Genomic DNA, 12500 nt, shown 5'->3' on the forward strand with positions numbered 1-12500 from the left:
GGAGGGGGAGGGAGAGGAAGGGAAGTAACTTGACTAGCTTGTTGGTGGTCAATGGCCTGCTCTCTCTCTCTCTCTCTCTCTCTCTCTCTCTCTCTCTCTCTCTCTTATCGGTAATTTCTCTCTTATCTTGCTTTGTGTGTTTGTCTCTGTCTGTCTGGAATCTGTGTGTGTGTGTGTGTGTGTGTGTGTGTGTGTGTGTGTGTGTGTGTGTGTGTGTGTGTGTGTTCATCCTTTCACTCTCTTCCTCATTTTTCACATAAACAATTTTCCTTTCTTCATTTTCCTCTTCCTCCTCCAATTCCTCCTCCTCTTCCTCCTCCTCCTCCTCCTCCTTCATTATTTCCAACTTCTCCACTTCCTTCACACCTGTCGCCGTCTACATATTTTCTTTCACTTCCTCTTCCACCTCCACCATCACCACCATCATCTTCAACCCCTTCATTCTTCTTCCATCACTCATGTCCATCTTCGCTTCATCACCTCCACCACCACCATCACCACCATCATCACCAGTTGGCTCTCTTCTCCTTCCTCTCTTCTCTCCCTCTCGTGTAGCTCTTTCTTAACATCATCACCACCATCACCACCACAACCACATCAATGCTATCATCACCACCACCATCTATCTCATCCTCACCACCATCACCACCACCACCACCACCGTCTTCACAATAACACGACAACTTTCTTTTTTAACACTATCGCTTTTTTTTTTCATTGCTACTACTACTACTACTACTACTACTACTATCACCACTACCACTCCTCCTCCTCCTCCTCCTCCTCCTCCTCCTCCTTTCCATTCCTCGCAAGAGTCATAACCAACAATGGAAGAGTTGTGTAAGAATTTTGCTGTGTGTGTGTGTGTGTGTGTGTGTGTGTGTGTGTGTGTGTGTGTGTGTGTTGCTTGATGATACAGGCAAATACACACACACACACACACACACACACACACACACACACACACACACACACACTCTAGGGCCAAAAATGATGTCATAGGTGTATCTCCTTTGTGATTGGCCGACTGTGTGATGACGTCAGCAATTCAAGGGACCAATCAGAGAAGAGATCGATGAAAGATGACTAATTTATGAAGATTTAATGGCTACCCTTACGTAAAGAACGAGGAGGAGGAGGAGGAGGAGGAGGAGGAAAAGGTGAATATATCAAAAGTGCAAAAATAAATGAAAAAAGTAAATTGCAAGAAGAAAAAGACAATAATGAACAAGAACAAGAAAAATAAGAACAATGAGAGGAAAATGAAGACAAAATCAAAACGCAAAATAGGAGAAAAAATAGCAATACAGAAGAAAACAAGTGTAGAGAGAAAAAGAGAAAAGGGAAGAGGAGGAGGAGGAGGAGGAGGAGGAGGAGGAGGAGGAGAAGGAGCAGGAGAAGGAATATGAGCATTCATTGGATAAAAAAGGATAAAATGAAAAATAAAAGAAGATTAAAAGTTCAAGAAAAAATAGACGAATAAAAGAAATATGATAAAAGGAAAAAAATAAATCAGGAAAAGAAAAAAAATAGAATAAGAAAAAAAGTGGAAAAATATGAGTAATACAGAAGAAAGAAAAGTGTAGAACAAGGAGAGAAGATAGGACGAAGGAGGAGGAGGAGGAGGAGGAGGAGGAGAAGATAAGCCTGCCTAGAAGGTCAAAACAAATAAGAAACTAAAGGAAATTATTGAACCTAACCCAACCTGTTCTTCTTCCTCCTCCTCCTCCTCCTCCCCCCCTTCATCTTCCTCCTACTCCTCCTCTTCCTCTTACTCCTCCTCCCCTTCATCTTCCTCCTCCTCCTTTTTTATCCTTCTTCACTACTTCTTCCTTTTAATTATCTTCACTTTCTCCTTCAACATTTTCCTTCGCTTCTTCGTTTCCTCCTTTTTATTTCCTCTTCCTTTTCATATTTTTCATTCTTTAATTCTTTCTCTTATTCAACCTCCTCCTCTTCTTCCTCGATATCCTCTTATATTATTCCTATTCCAAATTCTCTTTTTTTTAATTTGTTTTTCTTCTCATTTTCTTCCTCCTCCTTTTCTTCTTACTTTGTCTTTCTTTGCTAAAAATCTCAGATCTTCTTAATTTCCTTCCCTTCCATTCACTCGTTTTTTTTTCTCAATCCTCATCGTTCTTCTTCTTCTCTTCCTTTTCTTTGATCAATTCTCTACTTTTATTCTTTCAATCTTATTCCTTCTTCTCAATATTATCCTCTTTCTTCCCATTCTATCTGCTCTACTCTTATCGTTTTTATTCCATCTCTTTCTTCTCCTCTTCCTTTCTTTCTTTTCCTCTCAACCATCACCATCACTATCATCACCACCATCACCATCATCACCACCACAAAAAACAATCTCCTGTGAATGTATTTCCATAAGTCATTTTTTCTTTTCTTTCTTTTCTGTCGAATGAGACAAAAAATCAATTGTTTTTACGATGAATCTGTTTTGTGTTTTTAATTCGCTTTGTTTTTCCTTCTTTGATATGATTAATTTTTTCCATTCAATTCAGTTTCTTTTTTCGACTTCAATCATGAATGAGAAAAGGGAGAAGGCAGAATAGAAGGAGAAGAAGAAAGTGAATGAAAGAAATAAGGAAAGGAGAGGAAATTAAGAAATGCAGGACTAGAGGAAAAAAAGGAGGAAAGAAGAAAGGAGAAAGCGAGAAACTGAATAAATAATGAAAGAAAAGAGAGACAAATAGTATAAAAAAGGAGAAAGACAAGAGAGAATGGAGAGAGTTACAGGGAAAGGAATAATAAAGAGAGAGAGAGAGAGAGAGAGAGAGAGAGAGAGAGAGAGAGAGAGAGAGAGAGAGAGAGAGAGAGAGAGAGAGAGAGAGAGAGAGAGAGAGAGAGAGAGAGAGAGAGAGAGAGAGAGAGAGAGAGAGAGAGAGAGAGAGAGAGAGAGAGAGAGAGAGAGAGAGAGAGAGAGAGAGAGAGAGAGAGAGAGAGAGAGAGAGAGAGAGAGAGAGAGAGAGAGAGAGAGAGAGAGAGAGAGAGAGAGAGAGAGACAGATTAACTCACTGTCTCTCTCTCTCTCTCTCTCTCTCTCTCTCTCTCTCTCTCTCTCTCTCTCTCTCTCTATCAGTAGCAATGGGTGTCAATTGTACACACACACACACACACACACACACACACACACACACAAGGGTCAGTTGGGTTCCTCTATGTTGACCATATAGAGGAGGAGGAGGAGGAGGAGGAGGAGGGAGGAAGAAGAGGTATGTATTTTCTCCAGTGTGTGTGTGTGTGTGTGTGTGTGTGTGTGTGTGTGTGTGTGTGTGTATTATTGCTTCCGGCGTGTTAAGATTCTTGTCCTTACGTCCTTGAGAGGGCGGAAGGAAGAAAGGAAGAGGAGGAGGAGGAGGAGGAGGAGGAGGACGACGACGACGATAAATACATGGTAGGTGAAAAGGGTTAAAAATTATAATAAAAATGTTACCTAATCTATAATTTATAATCAATTTGAGGCATAAGGAGAAAGAGGAGGAGGAGGTGGAAAAGGAGGAGGATAAAAAGGACGAAAAGGATAACCAGTATGTGTGTGTGTGTGTGTGTGTGTGTGTGTGTGTGTTTAGGAAGGCCTCGAATTACTTTCTCGTTACATACTGACCAAAACTTTCCTTATGGGGCTTTGTGTTACCAAGGAGGAGGAGGAGAAGGAGGAGGAGGTGGAGGAGGAGGAGGAGGAGAAAGAAAACGCGACAAAAAACATAGAAAGGAAAGTGAGAAAGAAACTGAAAGGAGAAGCGAAACCGACTCTGTTTGTGCTTTCTCTAGACTCTTTTGTGTCTGTCTGTATTATATCTCTCTCTCTCTCTCTCATTTTTTTTTTATTTAAACATGAGATACATATGACCAGAAGGCGGGGAAATTGTCTCCATGTTAAAGACGACCTCTGTCCTGGGGTCGCCTATCTAAAAGCATTGTCACTAGTTGTGCTTGTGCTCAGGCGGATGTGACTAGGGCGGGTAAGTGTGACACCAGGCATGACCCGCCACCTTCATCTGCTGGCTGTTCATTGCCCTAACGCCCACCTCACCCGTGAAGGCGTTCCACAGGTGGGCCGTGGCACTCGTGAAGGCCTTCTGGCACCTGGCTGTGCGGCTTATTGTGATTTCAAGGAGGAGGTCGTTAGCCACCGCCGCTCTCGTGGTGTGCTGGCTTCTCTCTCTCTCGTCCTAGTTACCCATGAATGAAATCAACGAAAAAAAAAAAGAAAAAAATAGTGAGGTCGTCGTACAAGGCTGGTCCTCACGACCCCAGCACGACCAGACGACCTTGGCGGCGATACAATGAGCCTGACACGACCCTTTACGGGGACGACCTTCAGCGGTGCAAGACGACCTGGTAAGTGACTGGAGGATGACCTGAACCACTCGACCTAAACGACCTGCTGATACTACTACTACTGCTGGTGCTACTACTACTACTACTACTACTACTACTACTACTACTACATCCTTCCCTCTCTTCCTTCTCCTACTCCTACTCCTCTTTTTCTTACTCTTCCTGTTTCTCTTCCTCTTTCCTTTACTCTTCCTCTTTAATTTCTCTCTTCCTTTTTCCTGTTCTCTTTGTCTTTTCCTTTTTCTTGTATCTTTTCTATTTCTCTTTTTCTTCCTACTTCTTTTTCCCTTTCATCCCCTTCTTCCTTCTCCTTATCATTTTCTTTCTCTTCCTCTTCCTCTTTCTCCTCCTCCTCCTCCTCCTCGGCGCCACAGAACAGAACGTAATCAAACAACGGTATTCTATTGTGTTTACGAATTCAGATTTATTTGGATTCGCCGCTGACTCACACGAACGGTTTTCAAGAATATTCGGTTCGTCAGATAGACAGATAGATAGATAAAGATAGATAGATAAATAAATAGATGGTGAAAATAACCAGGCTAACGGAAGAAAGCTTAATAAAGGAGGAGGAAGTGAATAAAAGAAAGATTATTATTATTGAAAAAGAGAAGGCAAAAGGGAAGAATGACAGAGAAGAGAGAGATGGGAAGGGAAGAAGAGATAAGATGAGAGCGTAAATAGAAGAATGAAGGATGAGAAGGAAACAAATTAATGGAGGAAACATGGAAGATGGAGAGAACGAAGAGAGCAAGAGGAAGACGTATGAAAATTATTTAAGAAAGGCAAAATGGATGAAGGAAGGAATTGAGAAAAGCATGGAAAGGGAGAAACAGAAGGAGAGATAAAAGAAGGAAAGAACAAGAGAGGAAGATGAAAATTGGAAAAGGCAAAGACGAAGAGAGAGAAAAAGAAATAAGGAAAAAAAACGAAAAAGTATTAAAAATCAGAAAAAAAAAGATTGAAAAGAAGATAAAACAGCAAGTCTCGGGTAAGGATCTCTCTCTCTCTCGCACTCTCTCAACCTTCTCCCTCTCCCTCTCTCTCTCTATTTTCCTCTCCCTCTCATATAGTATTTCTGGAGCGGTTGAGAGAAAGAAGCAAAAATAAGGAAAAGGAGACGATGGAAAGAAGAAAAAAATACCCGGCAAAGAAAAGGAAAACGAGAAAGTGAAAAAATTAAAGCGAGAAAGAGGGAAAGCGAGAGAGAGAGAGAGAGAGAGAGAGAGAGAGAGAGAGAGAGAGAGAGAGAGAGAGAGAGAGAGAGAGAGAGAGAGAGAGAGAGAGAGAGAGAGAGAGAGAGAGAGAGAGAGAGAGAGAGAGAGAGAGAGAGAGAGAGAGAGAGAGAGAGAGAGAGAGAGAGAGAGAGAGAGAAATCGAGCGAGGAAGGTGGGGGAAAAAGTGAAAAAGAAATTATACTAAACCGCAAGTGTGCTATTATAACACACACACATACACACACACACACACACACACACACACACACACACACACACACACACACACACACACACACACACGGCCAAGGTTCAAGCAGTGAAACGGAACACCTCGAGGCGGGTCACGACGAAGACTGTCACTGTTGACTTAGCGGAGGAGGAGGAGGAGGAGGAGGAGGAGGAGGTTGGGAAAAGCTCGTGGCGTTGAAGAATTTGAAGGAGTGGGAATATATGTAGGAAGAGGAGGAGGAGGAGGAGAGGAGGTTTTCGTGAGGTCATGATCTTGAAGAATTTGAGGATGAAATACGATTGAGGAGGAAGAGGATGTAATGAAGGAGGAGGAGGAGGAGGAGGACAGGAGGAGGAGGAGGAGGAATAGGAGATGGGGTGATTTTTGAAGGGCGTTTGAAGGAGCTGTCAAGGATCAATTATGAACTGAAGGACAAGTCTCTCTCTCTCTCTCTCTCTCTCTCTCTCTTAACCAGTTTTCATATTCCTATTTTTTTCTTTGTATATTTCTATTTTTTCCGCCTTTGTTTCATTCCAATTTTTCTTCATTCATATCTTCCTCATTTTCTCCTTATTCTATCATTTCTTGCATTATTTTCCTTCCTTTCTGTTTTTATCAATTTCCTTTTTCCTCTTCTGTATTTTTCTTTCTTCCCCCATTTCTTTTCCTCCTTTTCCTCCTTCTTTTTCACTTCAATCCATCCTTTCTTTCCTCCTTCTCTTCTACCTTTCCTTCCCTTCTCTCACATTTTCTTTCTTCCTCCCCAACTTTAATTCTTCTTCCTCTCTTCTTCTCTTGCCTATCCCTTTCCATCCCTCCCTCCTTCCTTTCCTTCTTTTTCTCCTCTTCCTTCCGTCCCTTTCTCCCTTTCTTTCTCACTTTCCTCCATCTGCTCTGAAGGAAAACTTGACCACACAGAGAGGAAAAGTTGCACCCAGATGGCAAAAGAAAGCTGAAGAGGGAGAGGAGGAGGAGGAGGAGGAGGAATACATAGAGTTACATAGGAAGAACAGACACCAGAAGACTTATCGGTCTATGACGAGGGTGTCTGTTTACTACCGCTACTACTAGTAATCTACGTGTGGTATGACAGGACAGAATAAATGAAGGAGGAGGAGGAGGAATGCTAAATACTCTCTAAAAATAATATCAGTTCAAATGTCAATGAATAAATGTTTACTACCTCTCTCTCTCTCTCTCTCTCTCTCTCTCTCTCTCACAAAAATGTGGACAGAGAAAGCAAGATTAAATTTAATATGACATATGAAGGTACTGCGAGAGAGAGAGAGAGAGAGAGAGAGAGAGAGAGAGAGAGAGAGAGAGAGAGAGAGAGAGAGAGAGAGAGAGAGAGAGAGAGAGAAAAGGGGGGGGGGGAGAAGCGAGGTCATCCCCACAGGCAAGGTAATCCACGACTCTCCTCCTCCTCCTCCTCCTCCTCCTCCTCCTCCTCCTCCTCCTCCTCCTTCTTTTTCTCTCCTCCCGAAAAGATAATATTACGACTGTCTCTCTTTTTCCTTCTTCTCTTCTTCGTCTTACATATATTTTTCAGCGTTCTCTCTCTCTCTCTCTCTCTCTCTCTCTTCTGTTCTCTTTTCTCTTCTTTCTTCTGTTCTCTCTTCCTCCTCTTCCTCTTCTTCTAAAAAACATAACATACATACATAAAGACAGACAGACAGACAGAAAGACAGACAGACAGATAGACAGACGGGTGCAAAGGAAGTGAAGGGAAACGGAATGAAATGAAATGAAAGGAAGAGAAAGAGAAAGAAAAGGGAAAGAGAAGAAAGGGAAGAGAAGGGAAAGGAAAGGAAGGAAGGGAAGGAAGGGAAGGTCAGGACAGACAGACAGGTAAACAGGCGCATTATGAGAGAGTTATCCGTCTACTTACGTATAGTTGTGCATAGGTAACCAGGTGGGTATACACGTCTTAATTGATTTACCTGTGAGGGAGAGATGAAAGGCAGATGTTAATTATGAGGTATGAGAGATAAATAGATAGATAGAGAGAGAGAGAGAGAGAGAGAGAGAGAGAGAGAGAGAGAGAGAGAGAGAGAGAGAGAGAGAGAGAGAGAGAGAGAGAGAGAGAGAGAGAGAGAGATAGGTAGGTAGATTGAGATAATAAGTAGATAGATAGAGACAGATAGATAGACACGAGAAACAGAAAGACAGGAAAGCAGACAATAACACAGAAAAAACAGAGAAACCAATAGAAAGATGAAAAAAGAAGAGAAAAATGAAAGAAATAAAGACAGGACAGATAGACAGACATATACAGGAAAAAAATAGACAGACAGACAAAGAGGAAAAGTGACAGATAAACGAAGAGAGAAACATATAAATAAACAAAATAATAAAGTTGACAGAAAGACAGACAAACAGAAAAATACAGAAGCAGAAAGATTTACAGACACAAAAACAGACCATGACAGACAGATAAACAGACGGATAGAAAGATAAATATACGAGGAGACAAACAGACAAAGGAACAAACATAAAGGAAGAAAGAAAGACAGATGGACAAAAAAAAAAACACAGACAAAATAAAAAAAAGACAAAAAATAAACACATTGATACACGAACATAGACAAAAAACGAACAAATATAAAGAAAAACAGACAGACAAACAGAAACAGAAAGTAACACAGACACACAATATACACAAACAAAAGCCTCCGTTAAACGCTAAGGCTCATAACAGAAGTAAATCCCTTAAGGTCGCTTTGGCTCGGAATTCCCAGCTGAAAACATCCTAACGGTATCCTCCTCCCTTCCTCCCTCTCCCTCTCCCTCTCCTTCCCTCCTCTCTCCATCCTTCCCTTCCCTTCCCTCCTTCTCTCTCCTTACGTTCCATCACTCCTCACACCCTTCCTTCATGCCTTTCCCTCCTTTCCTCCCTCCTTCTCTCCTTCTCTCCCTCTCTCTCTTAGATGAAGGAAGAAAAGGTGGAGGGACACGACAGTAGAGAAGAAGGTAGAGAGGAAGAAAAGAGGCGGATACAAAAATGGAGAAATAAAGGAGAAATAAAGAATAAGGGAAAAATATTAAAGTGAGAGAGGAGAGAGGAGAGAGAAGAGGAAATGAGAAGGATATTAAAAAGGAGAAATAAAGGAGAAAGAAAGTATAAGGGAAAAGTATTAAAGTGAGTTGGGAGAGAGGAGGAGGATGTTCAACGTATTTCCTCCTTACCCAACAAACCTTACGAGGGGAGACTGTTATGTGTTATATCTTATGTTCTCTCTTTAGAAACGTCGCCTCCGAGGAAAACTTATCGAATGTCTCCAAATACTCAAATGACCTTACGAATGTTTACGAATCCAACTTGTTTACGATCATTGATTAAAATATGAATGCATAGAACGATGATAAATGATGAAGTATTGTCCCTAAACTTAAATATAAAACAAATAAATTCAGACAGCACCAAATTATTTTTCAGTATTATGTTCTACGAGTATGGAATAAACTCCCGCCTTCCGCGATTCAGTACAACACGGCGTATACATTTAAACATTACCTCGACCGCCACTTCCTGCACCTTGATATTCTCTAGGGTAGAAATGCTAAGTCTTGGTGGCCGTTTGATGTCGCTTCACTTAAGTTCAAGGGCAGACCACCTGTACTCTAGTATGTGGTATAAACGTCTATGTAAATCTATGTAAGTCCTTCTACATCCCTTCCTCCTTTACTCTCCGCTTCCTTTCTTCTCTGTTACACCTTTCCTCTCAACCTCTCTCTCTCTTATCCTTCCCATCCCATCCTCCTTTTCCTTTCATTTCTCTCTCTTTTCTTATACTTCTAATGCCTTTTCACATTTCCCTTCTACTCTTTTACACCTTTCCTACTTTCCTTTCTCTCCTATCCTCTATCCCTCCAATTCTCCTCTTCTTCCCTCCCTTCTTTTCCCTCTCTCTCTCTCTCCATCCTTCCGTCACCCGCCAACACATTCTTACCTTTCTCTTCCCCTCCCTCCTTTCGACCCTTCCTCTCCTTCACCTTCCTTCTCTAACCCATTTCCTTATTACCTCCCTACCTCCCTTAATCTCTTACCCATTACCTCCTTCCCAACAACACCTCCTCCCTCAGTATCCTCCTGCATATTCTCCCTTAATTGTCCTTCCCTCTTCCATTCCTCTTTCCTTTTCTTCCTCTCCCTTATTCCTATTCTCTCATTATCTTTCTCTCTCGTGTCTAACGTTCCTCTTGACATTTTCTTCTCTTATCTCCTCTTCTTGATCTTCCTCCCTCTCTTTCTCCTAATGATTACAGTAATGACATTCTTAAGCTACTGTGTACATGCGATCACGTGCGCACACACACACACACACACACACACACACACACACACACACAAACAAAAAATAAATCTACGCATCAATAAACAAAAAAATATATATAAACATTCTCTCTCTCTCTCTCTCTCTCTCTCTCTCTCTCTCTCTTCATTTAATTAGCTTCGCCAGGTAACAGATAAGGAGGAACAGGTGTGAGATTGGAGAGAAAAACGTGTTAGGAGGAGCCTTGACGGAGGAGAGATGGAGGGGAGGGAGAGAGAGAGGGAAGGAAGGAGGGAAGGAAGGCATGAAGAGAGGGAAATATTATGAGGGACAGAGAGGGATGGATGGAAGGATAGGAGATATGAAGATGAAGGAAAAGATGAAGGGAGGAGGACATGGAGAGTGGAAGAGAGAGACAGAAGGATGATTGGAAAAAGAGGATATATGGAGAGACGGAGGAAAAGATGAAGGAGGAGGAAATGAAAAGAAGGGAATACTGAGAGAAGGATGCATAGAGATGAAAAGGGAAGAGAATACAGATGAATGGAGGAAAAGATTGAGGGAAACGAAAGGGAGAGAAAGAAAGTAGAAGGAGAGAGAAGAGGAAATCGAAAAAGGAACTGAGAGAGATGAAAAAAATACGAAAATAGAGAAATGAAGGAGGGGAAGTATGAAGGAATGGAGGGGGAACAGAAAAAAAAAGCAATGGATGGGAGAGGGGAGTAAGAAGGGAAAGAAGAAATATAAAAAAAAGGAAACAAATAAAAAGAGAATTAGGAAGAAAAAGGAGAAGGACGAAGAGGAGGATAACAAGAAAGAACTAAAAAATAATCTTCCTTTCCTTTCCTCTCCTTCCTTTCTTCTTCCCTTCCGTTTCCTGTCTTCCTCCTCCCTCCCTCTTCTTCTTCCTTCTTTCTCTTCCTCATCGTCACCTTCCCAATGGCATAGACTCAGTTTCAAGGGCACCTCACCCCCCCTCCCTCCTCCCCAACTCTCTCTCTCTCTCACTATAGATATATATATATATATATATATCTTCTTTGACACTGAATAAGTATAAAGAAAGAAAAGATAGGAAGGAAGAAATGAAGGAAGGAAGAAAGGAAGGAAGGGAAGGAAAGTGGAAGAAAGTGGAGAAGTAGGGAAAAAAGAGAAGCAAGAGAGAGAGAGAGAGAGAGAGAGAGAGAGAGAGAGAGAGAGAGAGAGAGAGAGAGAGAGAGAGAGAGAGAGAGAGAGAGAGAGACAGACAGACAGACAGACAGACAGACAGACAGACAGACACACACACACACACACACACACACACACACACACACACAGGCATCGGTCACCATCTGGAGAGGAACGACGCTTGGTGGGCGGCAGATGTGGAGTGACAGCAATGGGCGGGAGTAACCTAGTTCTCTCCTCTCCTCCGTTAGAGAGAGAGAGAGAGAGAGAGAGAGAGAGAGAGAGAGAGAGAGAGAGAGAGAGAGAGAGAGAGAGAGAGAGAGAGAGAGAGAGAGAGAGAGAGAGAGAGAGAGAGAGAGAGAGGGGGGGGGGGGGGGGTGTGTGGGAGGAAGAGCAAGCAAAATTATTCTTCCTCCTCATTCCGTTAGTCATGTCCTCTCTCTCTCTCTCTCTCTCTCTTTCTGCCACAAACACACACAAACACACGAACGGACTTTTTTTTTACGTATTGTCTATGACGCCGATATGCTTTCTTGGTGGTGCCTGGTGGTCAGCCCGAACCCGTTATGGCGCAGGCGAGTGTTTTTTTATAGTGACGCCATCCCCAGTTTCTATTCTGTCCAGTTTCCCAAAGCTCACGAAACTCACGCCAGGTCATGTTTCCTCTCATTTCAGATTTCATTTTCGTATCACAATTTTTTTTCTATTAGTATTTTTTTATCGATGTCTGCTAGTGCAAGTCTTTAATAAATCTTTTAAAATGACATCACAATCATCATCACCCTTTACGAGTCCACTGGAAAACAAATAAATACCTTTTCCAACACCTTTCATCTCCTTTCTCTCTCTTTCTGTTGTTAGTGCTTCCCAGCTTGCTTTCTCTTAATTTCACTTCCATCCTCATGCTCTCCATCTCACCCTCCATCCTCACTCTTCATCTCAAGCTTCACTCCTTCCTTCCTCTTCAGCTCTCTCTTCCTCACTTCCCTCTCTTACATATTCTCTCTTAATCTAGTCCTTCCATTCTTCCCTTCCTTCCATCTTCATGCAATCTTCATCTTACCCTTACATTCTCTCTCTTCATCTCATCCTTCCATCCTTTCTAATTCCCCCCCTTTCATCTCACTCTTCTATCTTTTCTCTCCTCTCACCCTTCCATCCTTCCACTTTGCTTGCTCTTCATTTCATCCTCCCATCCTTTCTAAGAATTCTAACCCCCCGTTGTTCACCTCCAACCTTCCATTCTCTCTA

General features: G+C 42.1%; 1 protein-coding gene across 4 annotated transcripts in view; it reads right to left on the minus strand.

The window, feature by feature from the left end:
* Window positions 1–12500, minus strand: part of LOC127009478 (uncharacterized) — a 122629-nt gene that overhangs the window by 43515 nt on the left and 66614 nt on the right. The gene's annotated exons all lie outside the window — the stretch shown is intronic.

This window comes from Eriocheir sinensis, chromosome 41 (assembly GCF_024679095.1).
Source record: "Eriocheir sinensis breed Jianghai 21 chromosome 41, ASM2467909v1, whole genome shotgun sequence".
NCBI lineage: Eukaryota > Metazoa > Arthropoda > Malacostraca > Decapoda > Varunidae > Eriocheir > Eriocheir sinensis.